The sequence below is a fragment of the Columba livia genome, chromosome 4 (genome assembly GCF_036013475.1).
Source record: "Columba livia isolate bColLiv1 breed racing homer chromosome 4, bColLiv1.pat.W.v2, whole genome shotgun sequence".
In the NCBI taxonomy this organism is placed as follows: domain Eukaryota; kingdom Metazoa; phylum Chordata; class Aves; order Columbiformes; family Columbidae; genus Columba; species Columba livia.
Genome location: NC_088605.1, coordinates 72,875,899 through 72,901,866, shown reverse-complemented (window position 1 = coordinate 72,901,866; position 25,968 = coordinate 72,875,899). Strand labels below are relative to the sequence as shown.

At 43.7% G+C, this 25,968-nt stretch overlaps 1 long non-coding RNA gene across 1 annotated transcript; it reads right to left on the bottom strand.

Moving 5' to 3' along the window:
- Positions 1–8,759: 8,759 nt before the first annotated feature.
- Positions 8,760–20,995, bottom strand: LOC110356296 (uncharacterized). The gene is made up of 3 exons (XR_010472460.1): positions 20,575–20,995; positions 20,362–20,487; positions 8,760–10,373 (listed from the first exon to the last, which is right to left on the bottom strand). It is a non-coding gene; the product is annotated as an uncharacterized LOC110356296 (long non-coding RNA).
- Positions 20,996–25,968: the final 4,973 nt, after the last annotated feature.

The window sequence follows — 25,968 nt, the reverse complement described above, 5'->3', positions numbered from 1 at the left end:
TGTTCAGCCTGGAGAAGGTTTTGAGGAGACCTTAGTGCAGCTTTTCAATACTTAGAAGGCGTTTAAAAGAAAGATGGGGACAGACTTTTTAGTAGGGTTTGTAGCCTTTTACTCAGAAGGCCTCAGGAGCTGCAGTTCTCTGCAAGGGTCTTTCAAGGGCTAATGCCATGGCATTATGGTTCATATTTTCCTTTATTGAGCAATTCCAATGGGCTATCTATATTTAAACAAAGGTATTATCATAAAGAGATACCCTGGTCAGACAGTAAGTCGCAACTCTTCATGTAATCTGAACCTTCTGGAACCATTCATTAACTGTTATTTCCAATGCAAGTCCAAATGCTCTCTCTTGAAATAGTTTGGCCCTAGTGGGCTTGGTTGAGGTTCAATAGCATATGAATTATATGTATTGAATAACACCATAGTCCCTTGAACATGCTGGTATGGGCTGTGTGAATTGCAAGTACTTTACCTCCCAGACCCATTCCTTTTACAGAGTGGGGAGTTATTTCACCCTGTGTTGCAGAGCTCGCTATCTCCCTGCATTTGTCAGGATGAGGCTCCTTTCATTTCCTGCCGCTTCATCCCTCTTTGCTCACAGGAGAGGAGCATCTGGCACTTCTCTAGGTATGCTGCTGAAATCTTCCTGCTTCTCCTCCCCGTGACATGAGTACAAGGCTCATGGTACAAAAACAGACTGACTCTCCTTCACCCATCTGCTTACCCAAGTAAAGACTAAGACTGGCTGTCCTGTTAAGCTTAATTTTAGCATGACTGGGACAGCCCCTGTAATAAATTACAAGCTTCTTCTTCATTTTTGTGTGGTATATTGCACACTAAAATAATTCTAATTTCGTAACCTTTTTTAGCCATCTTTTTCAAAGAAAAACATTTGTCAATGTCTTACTCCCATTTCCTCCCACCAGACCCCCAAATTAGTGTTCAATTACACCACAGAGTTAAAAAACGTAAAGTGAGGCACCTTCACAACAGGTCCTAAGATTGGACCGGTACAGTGCCAAACACCATTCTAGCAGTAATGTTGCTCAGTAGCCATCCAACTAGTTTCCATCAGTGGGAGTTCTTGGATGTATCTGAAGGAGAATCTGACCCCTAAAAAGAGGCCTACACCCTTTTTGGTGTGAAACACACACTGCATCCTATGATCAAAAAAGGTAAACTAAACTCTGAAGCACTGGCATGTCATACCTGGAGCCCCCAAACAGCGAGGGGGTTAACTCGGCATCGCCAGCCTAGCTGCTCTCAAACAAAGTGGCACTGGGCTTTGAATCCTTCCTCCCAATAACCACAGCTGAAACTCTCCAACTTTATAGTGCACTGACAGAACTCTCTCCTCTTTTCCATATATTTAAAAGGAATTGTGTTTTCTCTTCCAGGAGATTCAGGAAAACAGGGACATGTCTTTTCTTGCCAGCACAAAAAGCAAAGGCTGTTAAGACACCTAAATCTGATCATCTTCACTGCACTAGCAGTGCGTGGCTAGTTGGGTGGCTGCAGTAACACTGTACAAAAACCACATCAAAAGGAGCCATTTAAACCCATGTAAATTACGTTTGCTGACGTATAACCACATCCAACACTCCTAAACGGCATGCCAATCCAAAAAGTGGGGCACCAGATCCTTCCATCATGCTTGAAATGAATACTAACTTACCTTCTTGGCATCTTGAGGGAGTTACATGCCTCTCAGTTTAACAGAGGTTACAGGACGTGACTTTGGTACGCAGCAGAACCCACCACAGGACTGCAGCGGCAGTGTTCGCAACGTTGTTCAAACGTTCCTCACTTGACAGTGCCCTTCATTTATAGTTAACGATAATGTGACAGCCTATTCTCCTGGCGTACCATCTAACCACACGCAAAATTCTGCATGTGCCTCAGCCTGGAATCCTATTTTTATCGGAATAGACATGTGCACTGAGGCTTTAACCAACAGCTGAGACGGGGTTTCAGCGTGAGATTTTCAAACCTGTCTCAGGTATTTAGAAGCACAAATTGCGGTGAAAGACTAATTGAACTGTGCTTCTAAATCCCCCAGGTGCTACTGAAAATCTCTTCCTTAATAACTTGGAATCTCCTAAAGAATAAACCTCATCGAACTTAGATGGGTATATGCAGATCCTAGGGTTAAGATTTTGAAACACGCTCTGTACTGGCTTAACTCCCATTGACTTCAGTGGGAACAGAATTAAGTTGACATTGAGCCTTTTTGAAAATTCCCCTCCAGGTGTGTTTTCTCCATTTGAATTTGAATAATCTGTTAACTGCTGAGATTGCTTTTTGATTTATCAGTATGAAGAATTTTACAGGAGTTTTTCCCCTTAATTTTTGATGAAATGAGACTGAAAAAACTGTAGTATACTCTCAAAAAACCTAACTGCTAAACCTACAGAAGGAACTGTGTTTATTTTCTCTATGTGTTTACTATTATTATTATTATTACTATTTGTACTTCAGCAACAACACAGGAACTGAAACCACAGACATTATTGTGGGAGGTGCTGTGCACAGTCTGTTAAAATATTTGTACGATACACAGGCAAGCTGTCGAACTTAATACTAATAGTCAGACTCTAGAGTAACCCGAGAATCGTAATGACTATCCCCAGTAGGTGTAATTATACAGCAGCATTTCAGTTACTACTTCACCTCCTTGCAGACATTTTCAAGAGACAGGGATTTCCTTCAACTCCCCTGAATGTTTTAGTTTACCTTTTAAATCAGCCCTATTTACAAGAACGAGGAAAGGTATTTTTTAATGTTGGTGTTTCCCTCATTACAGTTTTGCAGACTGAACCCTCACAAGATGCATGAGATGCAAACTTTTTAAAGTATAAACTGTATGCACTTTCAATCCGAAAAACACATTAGGGCCCAAGCTTTGCTTCTGGGATGCAGGTTTTAATAATACGAATAAAAGGAAATAGACAGTAAGGAGCCCTCTATTTTGCAATAGCATCAGTGAGGACAGACTCTCCCTGCCCCAGATTCCTTCTGAGAACAAAATAGCTACGCTAATACTGCTCACGAACAGCACGATAACCACTTCTTTGTTTCCACCAAAGATACAACAGCAGAACCCTGTAAGAGAAGTCATCTGATATGTCAGCTCATTAAATTAGTCAGAATGGGTGAATGGCGAAGAGGAATATACCATTGTAAATGTATGTTAATTAACAAATGCTATAAGAGAGGCATTTAAATGTATGAAAATGAATATTAATGAGATGAAAACACCTAATTATTGTGCATCTAATGGTATTATCCAGAGCATCCAACAGAAAATGCCTAATTGTCATGCATCTAAGGCAACAGTGCAAACCTTCAGTCACAAAGATTCAGGGTACATATAGATCATATTATGACTTTAGCCACAGGCGGTGAAAATATCTGCACTGAAACTTGAATTTGGAAGGATTTTTAAAGTTTTATTTGATTGATCAAAAAATGTTTCACCAATTCCTTCTATCATTGTTGCACTTCAAAAATGCATGCTTCTGCTTAGTGCTTCTGAAACATTACGCTGAAGTGCTTCCATGTTTCTGCGCACACATCTCCGTTTTGCAATATCATTAGAAACAGTGGGCTGCAAACTGGCCTGGAATGACGGTCTGAGGATTTTTCACGAAATTGCATGAAGCAAAACTCAGTCTGCATGAAATTCCTTCCTATGCGCAGGGCTACCGGAGGAGAATCCTGAGTTAAAAATAGTATGGATTCCTGGAATCAAAGACCGCCTCATAATACATATGCATTAGGAAGCTGAAATAAAATTATACAGGCCACTTGAATTCTATTATTTCCTAATTACTCAGTGGTTGGCTTTACAACCTTAATGTTCTTTTAATGTAAGTTTTTCAAGGGTTTTTTTTCTTAAATGTAATTGCAGGCGGAGAGCAAGGCTCTTGACCCCAGCTGGAAGGACACGCAAAGTTTTGCTTTACAGGGAAATTCCAAAGTGGCCCAGCTATGCACATATTCCCTGTCTGAGGCCCTAGGGCATATGCCAGGGATACGTCCAGAGAAGGATATATTTTAATGACTACTTTCTGCATGATATTTGCAGTCCCAACAAGACTAATATCATTCACACATCTGATCAATGAAGCCTTAATCCTACCGTCAAAGCAATTAATGAAAATAGAGCACATTAACTCAGTATTGGAGCCCAAATTGATTCCTAAAAGACAGCTCCCTCCTCTCTCAAAACTGAGTTGTTAATATATACAAGTACCAACGTGACAAGCACTTTAGATACACCTTGACATATATATATTTACTGTCACTCAAAATGACTTTCAATCCATCATATTTTATAAAATTATATCTTATCCATGCTTTTAATTTTCTTATGAGACTGTTGTATGGAACTGTAAGAAAAATGTTCATGAAACAGAGACACCTTATTCTGGTGGATTTACCTTATCCGCTAAGCTTTTTATCCTATCAGAGGAAGAAATTAAGTTAGTTTGTATGATTTACTTTTAATAAATCCATGCTGCCATCTATTTACCACCCATATTCCTGTAGTTGCTTCTGAACTGATTGCTTTACTAATAACTCCAACAATGTCCTCGCTACTGAATTCAAGTTAAATGCACTGTTTTGAAATCACTGGATTTTCTCCTGTTCCCATTTGCAGGAAACTTCTGTTCACTTCAACAAACTTAACAATTCAAGTAACAGCAGCAGTGTATTTTACATTACTGCACACGTAAAGGTTCTCAGAGGGCTTTCCCAGCCCCATATGTACAAACCATCAAAGCGCTTCTGCTACCACAATGAGAAGAGGGCAGAACCGATCTGTCAGCAGTATTTTGCACTGCCTGGGATAGAATTGAAATTTCTAACAAGAAAAAAAGGAGTTTCCCAGCAGTTACACACTCCTGAGTTAGGATTACTACAAGGAGGACAGCCGTGTTGTAGTGTCGTGGTTAAGCTATACAGAGGAGTCATATGAGCATCTAGTGTGTGGTATAGCTCAAGTTTTTGCCTATAAGCAGACTACTATAAGCAAAAAGCAGCAGTGTGCTTCAGTTAGGCCAGCTCAAGTTAAAAATATAAATAATAGTGCATTTGCTTTCAAATAGCTACTCTTCTCATTATTTTTCTCTCATGTCTGTTTGAATCTGCAGCAATAAGTTGTATCAACATGGGCTGTGAAGTCTCTTGCGGCATTTCTCACATGTGAGCTTTTTTGCAAGCGACTCTAGTAACTCTACAATGAGGGCAAGCCCTTTAAAAAAAAAAAACCCACAAGCAAATCCTTGCATTTACTGACCTGTAAAACCCGTATACCACATGGGACAGACAGCTACCTTCTAAAGGACAAGCAACAACAGCAACTCTGCCAAAACTAAGATTTTGGGTCCAGGGAAATGATCTGTTTCAGATACAGGAAACAGTCCTGCATGGTGGTTTGCACCTGGACCTGAATGGAAGCCAGTCATAAGCTGTGGTAGCCCAGATTTTGCAGAAGGCACTTGATACCTCTTTCCCCAAAAGAAAGCAAAGAACCACAAAAACACATCCTCTACAGAAAAACACCATGTAAATTCAATCTGACGAAAAATATAAACATATTTGTAAATGCCCAATTCACACACACAAAAAAAAAAAGTTAACCCTTTTGCAGAAGGTTTACATAGTCAATATTACACTACTGCGCAGAAGAGCTAAAGATATTGATAGCCAGTAATGCAAACGAGACGGCAGTTAATTGTTAACATCTCCTGGGCTACGGTTCCTACGTCCCTGTGCAGATGATGAATAAAATTATTTACCTATTCAAGTAATGAGAGCTATGCATTTTGATATCCACACACACTGTAACTCAGACCTCCTCTGAGACCCCCACCTGTAATTAGGAGCAGATGTAGGATCTTATTCCTGAATTGATAAAAACAAATTTCAGCCCTCCTATGATATATGGCTTAGTGGCACAACTAATGGGAAGAATACCTCTGCAGAAGGATCCCCCTGCAGGCACTGGACCTAATCAGCTCCCTTCTGCACAAGAACATTACTACTCTATATATTTCTCAGTGCTTTTCCATCACTGGTTTGGGATGCTCACTAAAACATTCATAGGTGACAGCAAGCGCATGGCAAGGAAGTGACAAGCAGCATTCACATGGGTTCACCTCTGATGAAGAAAACCATAAGATCTGTAACATTCAAACCCACTGTAATTCTGTAATACATACAGACTTCTCCATGGTGGAGTCATTTAAAATTAAGCATACACAACATTACGTGCTTTCAGCAACAATCCTCACAGCTCAGCACATGGGGAACACTCTGCAAATTATTTCATGGGGGAAACTCAAGATGACATTCAGTATAACATATTTATTTTAGTCTCCAAACATCACACCAGTGCAGGAAAACATGTCTGCTGCAAATGTTTCATGAACCGAAAGAAGCCACATTTCTCAGTTTTTATCAGCTGGCTGAAATAACCCAAGGGGAATAGATCCCTGCCCATATTGTTGCTCTCACACATAGGTACCAATACCAAAGCCAGCAGAGAGGAGTGAACGCTCCAAGGGGAATCTCCCATCTCTAGATGCTGCAGGCTGACCCTGCCCTGGTTAGATGCACCACTGGGCCCACCCCATATATCCGGGTGTCATGGGATGCTCTGACACCAGCAACAAGACACCGAGGATCTATGGCCCAACCAGTTCACAGCGCCAAGCCTGAGGAGTTTCAAAGGAGCCACTGTGATCATTTTCACCGAGTGAGACAAGTAAAGCTGCCTTCTCTCATGTTCCTTCCTTGACCACTAAATGCCCCTTACTTGATTTACCCTGACCCAGCAGAGTTTATAATTCCCACTGGCTCCTGGTATAGGTGATTAAAATTATGCTTTGTGAAAAGCCAGAAGTGCTGCAATCCCTGTAGAAGAGACAGAAATTTGTATTTACTGAGGTCACCTCAGTACAAGAAAGTTTCACCAGTTTCATTTAAATCTGACTGAAACAATTCAAGTTAAACTGATGTGAATGCCTTCATACATCTTTATTTAAAGATGTTAAATGGGGGTTTACTTGATTTCAAACCTAATCCAAATCTAAAAGAAGTGACCAGATGAAATAAGACTCTCCATGTCACATTTTGCATTGGTTTAACTAAGCAGGTTCACCAGTAATCTTAGTGCAACTCCCTCATGTATACAAGGTCTGAAAATATATTCACTCTCCAGCATTATCCTGCTTCATGCCAGGAGAATTTGCAGCTGGAATAGGCTCAGGGGAACCTCAATGCCTAGAAATAAAAGAACAGGGGGGAGGAATCATAGCTGCTGTGCTCATGGGCCCTCCATGGACATTGCCTAAATTAAGGTAATTAATATAGGGGAATGTGTCTGTGCTTCTCAGTAGTTTATAAATGTTACAAAAAGAGGAATGTTTTATATGTCCCCAGACGGGTCTTAGATGTTAATAAATGATGTGCAAGGAGGTATTTTACATCTCTTCACTTAACAGTGAGCTGACAACTGCAATTATAAGCCAGTCTCTGAGCCCAGCAATCCTTCCAGGAACCTGAGGAGTAAACGGAGTAACTTTCTTCCAGAATAACAAAGTGCACTGGGATGCTGGCTCAGCATTTCAACATCCAGACATAGAATCAAGTTGAGACACTTCTGACACCCCGGGATTCCCCTTCCAGTGCAGTATGCACTTGCCAGTCACTGGTATCTGCTTACCTTGTCACCAGAGACCCACTGTTACTCTTCCTGTGGTAGCAACAGCTCTTACAGGTATGGGACAGTGAATGGAGCAACCAGCCAGCGAATTACTCGCTATATTGCTCCTCAGCAGTGGACTAGAAAAAGAACAGGACTGTACCCGGCACATCCAGGGTAGCAGAGCTAGACAGGGGTACTGCATGTGTCACTGCATGTACTTTCGCTCTGCTTTTGGCCAAAACCCTATTATCGCTGAATCATGGCAGCATTCTCTCCAGTACCAGGTTTCTGTGCCTGCACACCTGTCTTCACCAGCATGGACAAGGAGGGGCGCGCCTATCCTTGCAAAAGGTAGCAAAGTGACTGCTCAACAATACGTGGCCCAGCAGAAAGCTCCACTAGTTTTTAGCAAGCCCTCCTACTACCCTTCTCTCCGCTCTGCCCAGCCGTCCCCAGAACAGAGCCTCTTTGAAGTTTAAGGAAGCTTGAAGCACTATTTTAGTCAGGTATGGTTCAGGTTGCAAAGTAACACCAGAGGGAGAAGAATCTTCGCTTTGTGCCAAGGCCCTAAATCTGCTCACAACAGGGTTTTCCTGCCTGCCTGTATATTTTCTCCTTTCTCTTATCTGAAAATAACCTTTGGTTGTGATCCTTAAACTGGCTGCGTTCACTGTTAGCGTGCACATTCATTAGTCCTATTAACCATTGAGGTATTGCCTAAGGCAGCACGCAGCTGTTTTGAGGCACTTCAGTCCATGCCATATGTGTTGTTTCACGCCATAGGAATGGCACCCCACTGATGACAAAAGGCAACTCAGACACTGAATGAAACCAAGCAGAACTGTGAGTAACACTGTGCATTTTCACTGCCTCATCCCAAAGACAGGGGATTGGGTTTTACAATTCTATCAAAATCCCACAAGGTACTGTTCTTGCCACTGACAATCTCTTCCTTCCTTTTAAGGAGAGCAGAAGCCCACAACTTAATATATCATATATAGTAGAAAAAAAACTACATTTTTTTTAATTATTCCCATCCTTTTAATTTTTTTTTTTTTTAATGTAAAGGACCATAAAGTAACTGAATTGTTTCCTCCTCCACTTTCTAGTGTTGGACAACACTGGTGACTAAACACCATGTCCAATTATTAGAATTATAGTTTGCTTTCAATTAGTTGTTCCACAACTGCACCTCAGCAAAGCTTAGCAGAAATCTTAGGTGGCAAGAGCAAAGTTTTGTTTCAGATTTGGGACAGAATTAGGTTAACATTTCCATGGCATTCATGCTGTATCCAATAGCAGCCAAACGTCGCTTGACATCTTTTACTTACATATTCTGTCTGTTTTGCACAAAGATTTCTCAACTGTGTCTTAAGGGTGTTTACTCCTGTTAAAGTCTAGGCCTTTAGTACAGAATTTCTGGGACTAAGTTTTAGCTTTTCTTCAACTCCTGTCTGCATTTGGTTATGCGTTTCTTCTGGTTTGCATTAACTTGTATATAAATGGTTGTGACCATCCTTTCATTCTTCAGAACTTTACTGTTATTGATTACAGCCGCGTTTCCAGAGCTTTTGAACAACAGGGACCACATGGTAATACACGTTTTGTCTGAGGCATCATGTTCACCTCATTCTTGATGGCATATGTAAAACACATTCATATTAAGTCAAATAATATTGGTGTGGCTACTACAGCCACTATTCACAATGTGGCATGGCAGTAGGTTATTATTTTTGTCTGCCTGGTTATTATAATTGCCTGTTAATTAAATCTAGATAATAAAATGGGGATAGAAGCGGCACTACCATATGGCTAGTCATGTCTCCATGGAACAATGGCTATAGGTACTGAAACATGGCTTGAGAGTGGACAGCCACAAGTCTGTGGTAAAGGACTTCTGATGGGAGACACTAGAGCTCAGGCAGAGCCAGGTACTGGAAGCTGTGGCACCAGGAGGGACACCTGTTTGACCCCAGCACCCTCCAAAGCCAAATCCCACAGGTGCTGGATGTTACCCCCTTGCAGGATCCCTCACTCAGCCAAACCTCTGAGAAGCAGAACTTAGAGCTCTTGCTGCTTTAATACCTCTAATTCACAGCAGGGGACAACAACACTGTGCACACCTCCTTGAAAGATTGCCAATTCCTGCAGCTAGGAGAGGAGGTAATACAATAAGGAAGGCCAACAGCAGTTCAACAGAAAGCAAGATCTTCTTAGCCCTCATTACCGCGCAGACCCATCCAACCAGCTGCTGTTCTACTGTCAGCCACGGCCAATATTCAAGACTAACAATCAGAGATTACACATCCCTTCTCAGTCACAATCTATTTTTTATGTTACAGCACCATAGTGACATTCACAGGATACGCCCTAAAAGTGTCTCACTCCGGCGCAATCAAATTAAAGTCATTCAGCAATGGCTCATTTGCTGAAACGTATAAACGTTGTACCTGTCTTGTATCTGAAAGAGCAGTATTTTTCTACAGGGAAAAGTTATTTGTTACAGACTTGACTGATTTGGCAATTTCTCTGTTTATCAATATCCCACAATTCTTTCACATTTACAAAATACAGTAATAATACTTACCACCTTATGGGCTGCTGTGAGGCATAATTCTTTAGTCCTTCTGAAGCGCTCAGATCTTCCAAAGAATGCAATCTGGAAATAAAATTATCATTAGTACATGCGGGGGATTTACTATATTCATCTCCATTCTCCATTACACAAATGACTGGTTTTGGGATTTGGAGTTTGCTCTTGTGTATATGTATGAGAGCAAAACCTCACCATATCTTGGTATACCTCAGTGGCATCAGGAATCACATTACTCTTACCAGTGATTCCGCTTTTATATTCTTTTCTCTAACACAATAACTAAGCATTGTATTTAAAAATAGAAGCCTCGCCAGGCAAAGTGAGCTTGTGGATTTCTCACACCCACAAAAACTATACGACCCCATGATATGAAAGATATAACATGCAAATTTACACATTCACAAAGCAGTATCAGGCAGTGCTAGACACCTGCTGAAGGTGATGTGAACTCCTGCTTGGACGCAACTATTTCCATTGGCTACAAGAGAACCAACAGCAACTAAGATCACTAGACACATCATTTAGATGTCTGACATCAGGAGGTACTTGTAGTCCCTAAATGCAATGGAAATTATAGATTCAAGCCTACTCCAAACTAAACAGAGGACCTTCAGACAGCTGAATGCCTCCATGGAAATGTATTCCCAAACTTTGGGAATTTCATTTCATTTCAATGTAGGGCCGCTGAGCTGGATTTCCACGTCTGCCACAAGACTCCAGCATGACCCTGAGCAAACACCAGATAAGAGATTTTCTGGCATTCAAACCACAGGTAGAGAGCCTGCATCCTCTGGAAGCCAATCCTACCTGCAGCTTTGACAAAATTGTTATAATCCCCCTCTGCCCCTGTAAAATGGGGGTAATGTTTTTTTCTTCTTCCCCTGTTTGCTATCTGCTTTGTCTGGGAATTCTTGTGGATTGTGTCTGTCTCTCGTATCGGGTGTAAACGGGGTGCCTAATACAGTCAGCCACTGATCTTAGCCCTGCTAGGCAGCAAGGAAAAATAAAACCCCACAGTGATGACACCTCAGCTGTGGCATTTGTGTATCTACATGCTGCTCACACAAACACAAAACAGCAGTTCACTCTCATCACCCAAAAGTCACAATCTGAACTGTGGGTCTTTGTTGAACAGGCTGGCAAATATAACAAACACCCTTCCGGGCTTCCATGTTTCTTGTCCCTCAGTAATTTCAATACATATATCCACTATAAGGAAATCAGGAGTGGAGGGAGGGAGCGTTAATTAAGCCCTCCCGCTCCACAATTTTTTGCTGGAAACTTGACTCAAAACAGGTCTTCAGTCTAAGAATTGTGTTCTGTTTTTTACTGCATGCTTTATGCATTTCTAAACCTCACCTAGATTAGAAGTGGATAAGCCAAAGCAAGCACACGTGCACACACACAGAGTGCCAGGTATGGTTTTTTGTAACAGAGGGAGTTTGCTTTCCCAGTCTTTCTGCATCTGTAAGCAGGAAGGCTTGAAAACCCTGCAAAGAAAGTCTGTTCCCATGATAATTCCTACCTCGCTCTCTGCAGATTCAAGAAGCAATCTCTAGCTACTGTGCATGGGAATCCCAGTATTTTGGCATGGTTTTAACAGCAGCATCATTAGAAACATTGATTTATTTTAATTGTCACCTTGTACTCTACACTGCCAAATGCAGTCAGAATGTCAATTCTTTATCAATGTGAGCTGTTGACATGGAAACAGATCTGCTGAAATGGAAGCAATAAGAAAAAAACGTGTTACTCCTCCAAGTTATACTTGGAAGTGGTAAATCTGTGTGTGCTACAACAGATTTAAATACTCAATAAACTACACAGAAGAAATAAACAACTATTTGGGGTGACAGTCATTTTAGTTGTTTACATCATGGACTGCATTTAGAAAATCTCCAGCGTTACTATGGTAACCGCTTTTGCTTAAACGTAGTTGTGGACGCACTTTAGGTATGATCTAAATTAATCGAAGATGGAGGAACAAAATTGGGGAGCAACTGCTGAAGGGGCGACTGGCTGCTCCCTATCAGCCCATCCTCCCTACTGCACGCACTGCCGGGGGTGCAGCCAGAGACCTGTGCAGCAGAGACACCTTGGCTTGTCCCCTTCTGTGCTCTCAGAGGGGACCTGAACCAGCTGACACATTGCACTAGGTAGGTTTTAAACATAACAGAGAGACAGCAAGATCCTTATCATCCCCACACAGCTTGTAGTGCACCCCAGAGCTGCTTGTTCTCTCCCCTCTGATCACCAGATAGACGGTGGGAAGAAGAGACAAGCAAGAAGGGCCCACAAGAGGGGTCAGAGGTCCGCTCTGTGCCCACCGCAGAGTTAGTGGCTTTCCTGTTTGGGATCTCTCCCTGGGAGAAAAGCAGAGCTGCAGAAAGGTGAGTCTGTAGCACAAGCCTTCTGCCAAAATCTACAACCTGGAACGGACACTGCCTCACGATTAACTTCACGCAGCTAAGAAACTGTCCTAAAAGATGCAGTGCAGACCTTTGACTGGAACTACATTTCCACTAGAAAGATTAAATCTCTCTGCTGCTAAAGCTAGTTCCATAGTCATAGGGAACGAGGCCAGAGGGGCCACTGTGATCTGCTGTTCTTAATAGGGATTAAAGGAACCTACGGTCTCTCACACACCCGCCTCCAACCTGAAGGCAAACAGCAGTGAGATGGAGATCACTGAGCAGAAAATGGAAGGAGAGGCTCCTCTACCCTCTTGCCAGGTGCCAGGGCAAGGAGCAGCAGAAGGAACAGACACATTTAAAACTTCTCTAAACAGGGTCATGGAGGCATTTGAAGCCAGAGACTGTTCAAAGCTCATGGATCCTGGCAATACAGTGAGGCAGCCCAGCTCTGAACTTGCTAGGCCAATCTGCGCCTCCCCCCAGCTCTGCCTCAACTGGGATAAGACATCAAGGCATGAAAATCTTTTTCCTTGCTTTCCTTTTCTGCTTTTCACATTTCTGCATGATTACATTAGATAATGATACATACCTCCCAAGCTTGTGCATCAATTAACAAGGGAAGGACACACATCATTAATTACACACCAGCCTGTGAAACACAGACAGGGGATATAGCATAACATTCTAAAAATAGCATGAAGGCCTGCCTTGTTTAGGTCAAGTTTTATTGAATTCCCATAATAAAACACCTGATATTAAGCAATGAAGCAGAAGACAAAACACTGTTTAGCCTCAATGGGTGTTCCAGATAGATCTGCTATAACTTAATCCATAGAGCAAAACACAAAGCCAAAGAACCTAAGTTTATATGAGCATAAGACACAATAGTGCTTTAAACTTACTCAGCATTTACCAACCCAAAGGATCCCAAACTACTCTACAAATCATATACTAACTTAAATGCTTCCATTTGTATTGACATAGAATCATAGAATCATTTCAGTTGGAAGAGACCCTCAGGATCATCAAGTCCAACCATAACCCAGCCTAACTCCAGCACTAAACCCTGTCCCTAAGAACCTCGTCTAAATGCCTTTTAAACCCTTCCACAGGGATGGTGACTCCACCACTGCCCTGGACAGCCTGTTCCAACACGTGACAACCCTTTCCAGGAAGAAATTTTTCCTAATATCCAATCTAAACCCCATCTGGTGCAACTTGAGGCCATTTCCTCTTGTCCCATCACTTGTTACTTGGGAGAAGAGCCCAACCCCTCCATGCTCCAACCTCCTTTCAGGCAGTTGCAGACAGCGATCAGGTCTCCCCTCAGCTCCTGTTCTCAGGCTGAACAGCCCCAGCTCCCTCACCCACTCCTCATCAGACTCTTACACATCTTGCTCCATCTGTATTGTTATCTTAGTGTTTGTATTTTGGTGAGATTCAGGAGGTGTCAGGTTAGATGCTGGGCCAAATTGCTGATATAGCTACAAGCAGCCAGGGATGAGGAGGCAGGTTGCTGGCTGTCATAGTTGTTCGCAGACAGGGTTATATTGAGGAAATTCTGCTTTTCTCAAATAAGGGTCAGGGAACAGAACTGGATGAGAAAAGGACCTGCAGTGCGTGTCTCTGTAGGTATAGCTGCTCCACACCAGCCTTGGCTAGCAAGAGGAACAGCACAGGTCTTCTGCATCATTAAGGTGTGCACATTGGAGGCATACTTCTGGAAGGAGAGACAGCCTCTGCCTGAATCTGCTTGTAGGCTAAGTGGAATAGACTGATGAAGGAGGCAGAAAAGCATTTTGTTTATACCCAATTTTCACATAGCGAATAGTAATTTGAAGATCACGGAGGAAAGCTGCAGAAAAGAAGAAAACAAAACAAAACACAGCTGCCCCCAGCAGAAATCAAAAGCCTTTTTCACACACACGAAACCCCCTACCTTCTTCTTCCTCCTATGGAGTAGATTGAGGCTGCCAGAAAAATATACTGCAGAGGGACAAGATAAAAAAACTACCATGAAATTATTAGTGCAAACTCATACTCTTTTGAAACACACCTCACAGGCAACTTGGTTTCCAGTTAGAACATACAAGATCATCATTTTTGAAGCCTCATCTGAAAACATAAATTATGATCTTATCCTATACTGATGGCAATAAAGGCAGCAATCTTCTATCTACACCTCCATCTCCAACGTTAGAAACCAAAGGTACTGTTTTCTAACGTCCCTAATACATCTGAGCAGCAGATGATCCCCTGGAAGCCACAGTCTTTTGATCCTTTATAAATTGGATGCTTTTGAGAATGTCACCCGGAATTCTCCTGTCAGTCCTAGGAAAACATAATCTAAACCAGAGGATAATTTTGATTTTCCTCCTGACTCAGCAGATGAGGAGATAATTAGATATTGAAAATGAGTGTTCTTGTAGGTAAATATACCTGCTGTAATCCTACTGCCAACTGAATTCAGGTTTGCCTGCTGCAGTAAGGTGAATATTAACTCAGCATCTGGAGGAAAGCTAAAACCTGTCAGATTTCAGAAGTCACTGGTGGTCGTTCCTATGTTATAATCCAGTATTTTACAGCATAGAAACCAATGGATAGAGAAAGGAGGAGATAGAAAAACAAGAGGAGAGAGGAAAGAAGGAAAAGACTCTGCCTGTGGTTACAAGCAACAGCAATAAAAGAAGCCAGCAACACCACACAAAACGGAAGCGGGTGGATTGCCTATTCTTCTCTCTGCATCAAATTCAAATGATTCCTTGTACTGACTGGTAACATGAAGCAGCTTATTTTTTCAAGTGCTCTTCAGCCTAACCATGACTTCCACCTCTGAAACTGGAAGAATCCTGTATGTCAAGTAAGCAAAGATGGGTTATCCTTCTGCAGCTCAATGCTGATTGAAAGTCTCATTTGTCAGGGGAAAGAATTGTTGGTTTTCTCTTTAAATTAACCCAGAAGAAGAAAAACATATTTGTCCAGACCAGGTGCTTTTTCTTTCCTCGAGCAGCTGCTAGTTTGAGAGAATTTTAAATGGTTGGCCTTTATGAAATGAATTGGTAATCACAGCCCTGTGCCTCACACACTGCAGACTGAATGATTCAGGGGATCGGTAATAGGATAAAGCCTTTCACCTCATAGGCTGCGGTTCAAATTCAGAATAATTCTTAACTTCATAAACACCATCACCGCATGATGGGCATTTGATTGTTATCATACAATGAATCAGGTGTTTTTCCTAGCGGAAAAGTATTCATGCCACAGACAATACACTAATTATTGTCAGTAATTAGCAGCACTCTTGGCAGTGGCAGTAGAGGGACCTGTAGAAAATTACCCATATGTTCATCCCTTGGAGGTTGTGATTTCAAGGCAAGGGGTCAAGCCCTTCAGACAGTCATTGTGGTGATTCTTGTAGCTCTTTCCCACCCCGGGTATGTTTTGCGGATAAGCCAAGTTCAGCCTCCAGAGCTGTCAATCTACCACTTTTATTACCGCTAAATTACTTTCGTTTCAAATGCTGGAGGCAACTTTGAATGCTGGGTCTAATTAGATTGTAATTGTTGGAAGATCTGAGCGACTGTGGCAGATTTGGGTGGCGACTTTGGTGGCTTTGTGCAAATAGGTTTCGCAAGCACAAAACCTACAGCTGCTTATAACAGTGAGCATTTTCTTATAAAATTTATACTACTAACCATATAAGCCAGGCAGGAAAAACTTTGAATTTCCACTGCAAACTGAGTGATCTGCAAAAGCCATGTGTGCCAGCAGACAGCTCCATGGGTCAGGCAGTTTTCATGAGCTCAAGATGTTTTAGTACAAACAGAAGAAGCGGAGTTTAATTAGGAACAAATATTTTTGTACAAACATAATAAGGTACACTGACCTAAGCAAGGGCCAATAGCAAGAAAGAGGTATATATGACATCATGTTTTCATAATAAAAAACCCCACAAAGTAAAAAGAAAATAAATTTCAAATATATATAGGAGTAAATCCTACCATTTAACACTAGAAGCCTTATCTTTCCCTAGAGGAAAAATACTCAGGAACTCCATGCCCTGTTGCTGGATGCCATTTTTCCTCTGCCTTCCTTTGGGAAAGCACAGACCCCTCAACACTTCAACCCCCTCTAATGCAACACGGTCCAGAGATCTGCAGGGAAATTATGAAGATCTGAGAGTGAACATTTAAAGGCCAGGGAGCTTCTGCTAGGAGACCCGGTGCTTCCACATTATCTCCTGAGGTCTACCTGTCATAATGACAGCATTACCTCCTTGCGCAGCTCCAGGGAGAGCTGTGCAAATATTGGATTATCTGGTTCAACGGCCAAACAAAAAACAATCATGTGCAGAAAAAAATTCAGTTGAATCTACTTGAAATAAAAGCGAAGGGAGGCGGTTTGGCTAAGGAAAAATAAATGAAAACAAAGAAGCAAATGTTTCCCTTTAAAGTAGTAAATCCTCTGTTCTCTATTTTTTATCTGAAAAAGGAAAAAAATGCCCACAAAACCATATTTTAAAGCTTTTAATTTTTTTTTCAATAAACCTTGACCACATTTTGTGTCACACCAAAGGAGATCGGGTCTCCCTGGAAAATTTGTTTTCTTCAGCAAACCTACTACTCAAAAACACTTTGCTGAGGTCCAGCTCTAGGAAGAACTGTACAGTCTGAACCAGAGAGATCCAGTGACCAGATTTTTGTTTAAGAAGACAGAATCAAGTTTGCAGATAAGAATGGTGATCTACCCGATCACTACGGATCAAAAATATGTTTGTGAACTTTTTGCCACGAAAGGAGAAGAGGACCAAATAGCATCCTTTGAAGGACAGAGCAGCAGCCTCACTTACCATAACTACTGACCCCTATGTTGTCTTTTGTCCTCCTGTGAGTAAAACCACAGCCACAGTTCTTCACGCAGAAGCTCATTTTTTTTAATTTTTCATTTTCCTCTTGCTGCACTGCCCATGTGAAATGAAACGAACAAGTGGTTGGGTTGGTAGCTGGCTTCTTTAATTCCACAGAACGAGCCAAAATGGATTCAGGAGCTTCTGCAGCTGAACTGACTTGGATAAATACACAGATATACTCTCTGCTACACACACACCAAAGTTCGAATGAAATTTGCTCCGAAGGACAAAAAGGAAAAAATTCAGAAGTTTGTAGTATGGTCACTGGTAAATACGAGCAACACTATTTACAAGAGGAAATAGATATATGTGTATACACACCAAAACTGGAACAAAATTTGCTTAGAATGACAAAAATGGGAAAGTTTCAGAAGTCTCCAGATCAAACCCAAGTCATAAAGTCCAGCCCCACAGACCATGCAAGTCACTGTTGAAGACAGTAGGAGACAGGCAAATGCTTGTTTAAACCTCCTTCCTCCAGACCCACATTACCTGCAGAACAAGGCACTGGCCAATGTTTATGCTATATTCTACCAACTAGTGTCCACAAAAGAGTTTGCTGTCTTGGATCACAACACCACAATGCAAATCATTGTTTATTAACCCATCTTTACAGACCTTCCCTAGACAGCCAAGGCTTTAAGGGACAAATTATTAAAGCTGCAGAAAGACACAATGACCAAATACAGAAACCAATGCAGCACTTGCATGTGTGTTTAGGGCAGTATGAGCCCACACCCCTGAGCAGCAATGCTACAGAAGATGTACCATGCCCAGGATGACATTCAACTTGCTCAGCATTTGCAAAGACAAATATTCAAAAGAAGAATAAAAAGCCTTTCACGGGTCAGTGACCAACCCCAGGTAATGCTCAGCTCCAAACTGAAAAGCTTATAGGGCATGGGCAAACTAAAAACCCTAGAAGCACAACTGGAAGAGATAGCAAGCTCTTGCAAAGTTTACCAGCAGCTTTGCACAGGAGGGGAATGGCTAAAAAGTGAAGCTGTGAAGAGGAACCTGACAGCCAACATGAAGAAGCTGGAAGACACGATGACAAAGGAGAACCAGGACTTCAAACAGCCACAGAATGAAAAAGAAGAAATTCAAAAAGAACTCCAGAAGTTAAAGGCAGGGGCTGGAGAGGGAGAACAAAAACTTGATGGATTTTGAAAAGAGAATAGCTAAAAAGGTATTAAAATGTGCAGGGGCTGGAAGCACAAGGGAAGACCCAATAGTAAACACACAAAAAGGGAAAATAAAATTCTTGTTGGGCAATGTAGGATGTTCTTTGACAGTGTAACAGAAGAGATAAATAAATAAATACACACATGCTTGCTTTTAGGTGACTGAAATACCAGAAAAGAAAACACACAGGTGTTACAGGGGGAAGAAATTCAATGCGAAGAAACAGAAAAGCTATTTAAATACAGAAAATAGTTAGAAACTCCCACAAAGCAAATTGCTGTAAAGCATAATATAAGCAGACTTTTCTAGGTGACCAGAAAAACTAGAACAGAAGCATTTGAGAATGGAGTATTCTTAGAGGCCAGGTTTACCTCAGGTCCAAACAGAGGAGAGGACTAGGAAAAGAGTTTCTCCTCATGCTGATTCTGGGCTCACGTGAAGGTCAGAGAAGCCCTGTCCCAGTTCAGTACACAGCTGTTTTCTGGGATCAGGGAACACGTTAAAGTGAAAGGACAGGAGAAACCTTCGTCAGTCCAACTAATTCATAATACATTGGGCAGTAAAGCTGCCCAATCCTGCCAAAAATGGCACTACAACCTGTTGTAAAGGACTGTAAGAGCCCTTTACATGTTACGCTAAGGCCCCAGCAATGAGCAGAAGGTGTATCGTGTGGCACCTGTGCCTACAGGTGTGCCCACCTCGGGATACAAATCTGCCCCGACGGGACAAAGCTGTGAAAGAATACATCCATTAATCTTGCATTAATAGCTTATGGCACACATGAGGAGACATGCAAAGGCAGATCCCTGTAAAGCCAGTCCATGTCTATAACATGTCTGGCAGCGTATCTAATATCTTAATTCCATGTCTAAGGATCAGATTGCAGGGACTCTGCCTCTAAGACACCATTAAAGCCTGTACACACATTCATGCCTCGCACAGGCTTCAGGGGACCTCACTGCCTCACAGACACGTCCAGCTAGAGACCAGCACTTGCAAGAGGGAGAACATTAGCTTCTCGGAAACCCGTCTTATTATGGTCGAAAATAAGGTGCCTGGCTGATTCACTGCTACTTCATTATTTTTATTTCTCCAGCAGTCAGCTGTATCTGTTCACAGACATGCACAATGGTTTTGTGTCTGATAACTCTTCCTTCAACAGAGTTAACTCGAGATTTACATCTGTTTAAAATGAGGGTGGAAACAACCTTAGAGTCCAAACCTTTAATACTGAGCTTGAACAATTCCTATTTCTACTTCTGGCAAACCTGGAGAAGCAGTCCCTCGCAAGGCTAATTTGTGTGCTCACATGGAGAGGAAAAAATGAGGACCTACATGAATGCAGAGACAGACAGAGCTCATCTAGCCTGGAACAGCAGGACTGGGAGCCAGTAGCCCTTGATATCTGTCCTGTCCCCCAAATACACACATTGCATTGACCCTGGCACACTAGCTGTGCAAGGTCCAGGGGCCCCGCACAGCCCAGGAGTAAAATCAATGTATACCCGTCACTCAGGGAGTACAGAGAGAGAAAAAACTCTACCTCTCAGACAGGCTCCAGGATGGATGCGATGGGAGAGAAGAGAGGACGCTTGGCAGCTTCTCCTAATGACCAGCAGCCACGCTGAACCCCGCAACTCTTACACCAAAGGGCAAGCTCCAACACAACCTGAAAAGTCACCTGTGTTATTACTGGAAGCACTGGTACCTACATAAATAGGGGTTTAGGGCCTGACCCGGTTGCTCGGTACTTTACCTCAAATACTGCCCAGCCAGTCTGAGTTTAAAACCGTGCAGGAACGCATCTGGCCTGTGAGGCACCATGCAGGGTACAACCAGTCTTGTGTTTTGGTTAAGGAAGGCTCCTGTGGTGCCACAAGTCTTGTCAGTGGCCACCCCCGGGTGCCACGGCCCTTCGTTGGGGAGCAGGACAGGCCATGGGGGGTGCGGGATGCCCTCCGCCCGCCCAAGGGACACGGCAGGGCCGGGACACGCTGAGGCAGGGAAGGGGCAGCTCCGCCATCTCCTGCCTGTGCGGGAGCCACACCAACGCTCAACACCTGCGCCATGTGCGCCAAATAAAGACATAAAGGTACTTTCATGGCTTAATTATTACTCCCCGGGAGCGGCGGGTGTCTTCCCCCGCACCGTTCTGCTTCGTCACCAGAGCGGCCGGCGGCGGCAGAGGCGCCGCGCCAGGGGACAACATGGCCGCCGGGGCTCCCGCGGCGGGAGGCGGAGCGGAGCGCAGCGGCGCGACCCGCCCGCCGGCAGCACCTGCCCGGCTGTTGCGGCGGCGGCTCCCCCGCGGAGCCGGCGGCAGCGCCCGCCCAGGAATTACGAGCCAGCGGGGGGATGTCGGAGGATTATGGAGGAGCCGCGCGTCGGCTCCAATTAGGATCAACGCTCCCGCCGCCGCCACAACGCAACGGCGGGGCCGCAGCGCCCCCTGCCGCCGCGCCGCCCGCAGCACCCCCCGCGGCGCCCAGCAGCCCGGGCGTGGGGAGCGCTGCCCCCCCGCGCGTGGGGAGCGCTGGCCCCAGCATAGGGAGCGCTGCCCCCGGGCGTGGGGAGCGCTGGCCCCGGCACAGGGAGCGGCGGCCGGGCCAGGCTCCGCGGCGGCAGCGGCGTTGCAGGCTGCCCGCGCTGGGAAATCAGGGTCTTTTTTGTGCGTTTAACGATTTTTTTTAATTGAAATCCGAAGGCGTCCCAACCCCCACTCACAGAATGGTTTGGGTGGGAAGGGACCTTAAAGATCATCTAGTTCCAACCTCCTGCCATGGGCAGGGACACCTTCCCCTAGACCAGCTTGCTCAAAGCCCCATCCAGCCTGGCCTGGAACACATCCAGGTGTTGGGCATCTACAGCTTCTCCTGTGCCAGCATCTCACCACCCTCATCATCAGGCATTTCTTCCTAAACCTGCCTTCTTTCCATTTAATACCATTGCCCCTTGTCCTAGGTCTTGGTAAAAAGTCTTTCTCCGTCTTTCTTATAAGCCCCTTTCATTTATTGAAAGGGGTCAAAAATGCCTTCCTTGGTGGTCCTGAACTTCGTGAGGTTCACATGGGCCAACCCTTCCAGCCTGTCAGGGTCCCTCTGGATGTCATCTCTTCCCCCAAGCAGACCCACCACACCAGTCAGCTTGCTGCCATCCACGGACTTTCCGAGGGAACACTCAATACCACTACCTATAGCATTAATAAAGATATTGAACAGTGTCAGGCCCAATATGGACCCCTGAGGTATCTCTGTTTGGATATAATGCCATTGACTGCAAATCTTTGGATGTGGCCACCCAGCCAATTCCTTGTCCGGTCAATATTCCACCCACCAAACCCACCTCTCTCCGACTCGGCCACAACGATGTTGGCAAGGTACTGGTTGCTGATGGAGGAGGACGGTGCTTGTGTGCAGGGATGGCTGGCTTTGGAAAACATGAGGTTGTTACCCCAAAAACATCAGCTGGAGCACTTGACATGCAGGCCAGGGCACAGCTGGCTGTGTGGGTCCAGGGTGGCCACCCCCCACCAGCATCCATGCTCACTCATCTGTGGCTGCCTGCATTAGAAGTCTATGTTCCCCCAAAATTACTCAGCAAGTAATGAGCAGCAGCAGCAGCCGCTACAGTGATATAAATCTACAGGAAAGGATTTTTTCCCTCCCTTTTCAGAGATAAAATTTTCAGAACAGCAGAGGCTACGCCATTGACTAGGCTATTAAAACAGTATTTATGGGGTGATCACTTATTTTAACTGCCAGCTACATAAAATTTATCATGGGCAAAAAAAAAAAAAGACTCGCGGAATTTTATAATTATCATTTACATTTTTAAACCTATTTAACAAATCAAATTTGCAATCCCTCCACCTAAAAATACATCAGAGGGAACAGAGAGAGAGGCAGTGAATGGGCAGTTGACTCATCCCCGCACAGCTGCAGGGACACTTCTCTGGTTGCCCAAACCCAGCCCCTATTCTGCACCACTTGAACGTGGCCAGGGAACAGAGGGTGCCTTGGGCAGGTTTGCCATCCCTGATGAACCCCAAGCAGGACTTTATGGTGCCCCCAGCAACCCAAATGAGGAGGCTGTGATAAGGGGAAGAAAGTGGCAGGTGCACAAGCAGTCAACAGAGTTGTTTTGCAGTGAAATATGCTGGTTTGTTACAGTCAAAACATCTTCATTTCTGCAGGTTTGTTAGCCAGGTGAGAACAGCATTCTGGCACCAGCCCCAGGCCAGCTCATGGTAAATGGACAGGAGGGAGAAGGCTTCACTCAGGATCCTTCTGGGAGAGATTCAAGGCAGGACTTTTCTAGATCACTTTAGATATAGCGGGAAAGAGATGCACGTGTAGAAGCTTTGCCTGCCAGACCACGAGGAAGGGCATGCTCAGTGTGACACACAGTCTCGGCCAGCAAGGTAACAGGCATCAATAAACACCCCCACCCAACCACCCCCAAACACCCGCATGCAACACTTTGCAAGTGTAGATATTGCTTGATAGCAGCATACCCATGCAATACCTGACCGTCTCACGTCACACTCATGGGATGGGTGTTACACCTCTGCTTACAAACTGGGAAAGGGGTGGAAAGCTGTTGAGGGACACAGCTGCAGCCCCACAGAGGGTCACCAGCAGGACAGGACTTCTGGCCAAGATTTTGGCCAAGTCTCTCTTCCACACTAGACCCCTGCCTATGTGCAGCTGATGGGCCGGGGTTTGGGACCCTCAGTTCAGAGAAAGCAAAGGGAAGGCATGGTGACAGAGATATGAGCCGGGGCTGAATGCCATCCATCCTTCTGCGCCAGGGACCGCAAGTTTTGTTCTGGTTTTCAGCTGTCCCTGCATTATCCACGAATACTCTCACTGCCAGTCCCCAGGCCACCTGATCTCTCACACTCTGCAAGGGTGAGCTGCAAAATAACCAGTTAAAATGGGGGAAGGAAAAACAAACGCTTTGCATGTCTTGGCTCGCTGAGGATCTGTTGTACCTTTAGATCTTTCTCCCCCAACTCATCTGTACAAAGTAGGCCTACTGGATTGCACAATGCCTGTTGATAAGAAATTCACATCAGTTCAGCAGGTCTGCAGAGCTAGAAGTTTGCTATGCCACATGCTTGATCATACTTTTAAATTTAAATGGAAGAAAACAACTACCTCCCAACTATGCAAATCAGCTATTTAGAGTGCCAGGCTACTCATGGTACTTTGTCAGTGTTCTCAGTGTCAGAGCACAGGGTGCATAGGTATTTTTGCCTTTTTGGAGAACATTACCATTACTTCTTGCACCTTTTAATACATTTTGTTATTATATTTTTAGGAAAGCTTCCCAAGTATGCTGTGTAGGCAGCAGCATGCTGGAGAGCGAGAAGTTTTGATTTCAGTGTTAGCAGATCAGTTATGGTGTTTGTGGAGAAAACATGTAACTTCTATGTGTAACTGTTTACATGTAAGCATCCAAATATTTTGTGCAGAGGTTTGCTGTGTGGCAGCAGGGCTCTTCTGGTCTTTGGATCCAATGTGCCCTGCAGGCACCATCCATGGAAATCATGGCTTCAGTATGCGATGGATTGTGCCATCAGTACAAAGTGGTGGTAGGGTTTTGCCATTAATAAAAATATATCATTTCCAGTAGGTGAGCCTACTCTGGGTACCAAACATCCAGAAAGAACCTTATTTCATCCATTCCCCCTTCTGCTAAAATGCACATTTGTCATCAGATAAACTTTGCTGGTTTAAAGGCTTACTAAATCCTTGCAAAGGGGCATTTCATTCTGGAGAGAGGAAAATTGGGCAATACAGCTGTACGAGTCATAGAGCACAGCATATAATGACTCATTATTTATCAACAAAGACACAGCCATGAACAGGATGTGATGGTCTTGGACGGGCTGATGTCACAGCAAGGAGTGAGAAAATGGCAAAGACAATGAGAGTATTATGACTATCTTTAACCACACAATACAATCAGGCACTTTATTACTATTATTAGTCACTGCAATCCTGTAATTCTACAAACACACTCCATCCATGTATGAAGTTGTAAAAAATTTATGAAGCAGATCATTAATTTTTCTTACAACTTCCTTCTCATTTAGTTTTTCTAGGAGTTGTCTAAACTGGGCAAAGTGGTTTGGAAAGAAAAACTCTGAAGATATTCCTCAGGGAACAAAAAAATATATAGTATTGCCAACACAATCCATTAGAAAGAATGAATCAGCCTCCTGGAGAAAGGAGGAGTATTTCAAAACATAGGACTAAATGAAAATAAAAAATAAAAACCAAACAAAAACAACAACAAAAACTAAAAACAACAACAAAACAAACCCAAACCCTCATATTCTTTACATTTGCTTCTCTTGCTTTGCATACTTAGGGCTTACACTTTCAACCTTTCCTTTGCAATCACAGCAGCTGTAAACTTACTTTTTCAATGGAAAATGAGAATCTGGCTTAATCACATGAATCCCAGAGCTGGAGCTTCAATGAAAACTCTCTTTCCCCTTCAGCTTATGATTTGGCAGCACTAAAGGTGCAGACAGCTCTGAGACTTACAGGGACAGTCCATAAGAGATAACGTTTTAAATAGTAACCTTTGGCAATACTAATAGCCTCCAAAGGAGCATATTTTCATCCCTCTAGGAAGAGTGAGCTGAGCATTACAATCTGACATTTTTTTCTCCTTTTTGAATCAAGTAGGAGAAAAATGTGTCAGACTCTAAAAGCAGGCAGCTGGAGTATAAATATCTTGCAAGGCTCAGCCCTTAAAGAAAGAGGCAAAGCGCTGCCCGGGGCCACCCTTCTGCCCTTGGGGAGGGGATGCCCCCAGCCCTCTGCTCTTGCGCCAAACCCAGAGCATAGAAGACCTGACAGAAACCCTCTTCTGCCTTTGCCTGGGGGTCAACAAACCAACAAAGTCAGTATCTGGCCAGGTTCCCCTTGGGCTATCAGCTGGGCAGCAATTCTTCACCTGGACCAAGCCATGGCTTGTGCCCAAGTGGGTGGTCACGCCATGGGGAAGGGTGGGTGCTCACGGTCTGTTAGGGACCTGCCTCCTAAAGCTGTGCGGGTGTTTGTCTTCTGAGTAAGCCAGGTACTTTATCTCTGATGAAGAACATTATCAGTTTTAAGTAATTTGTTCTACTCAT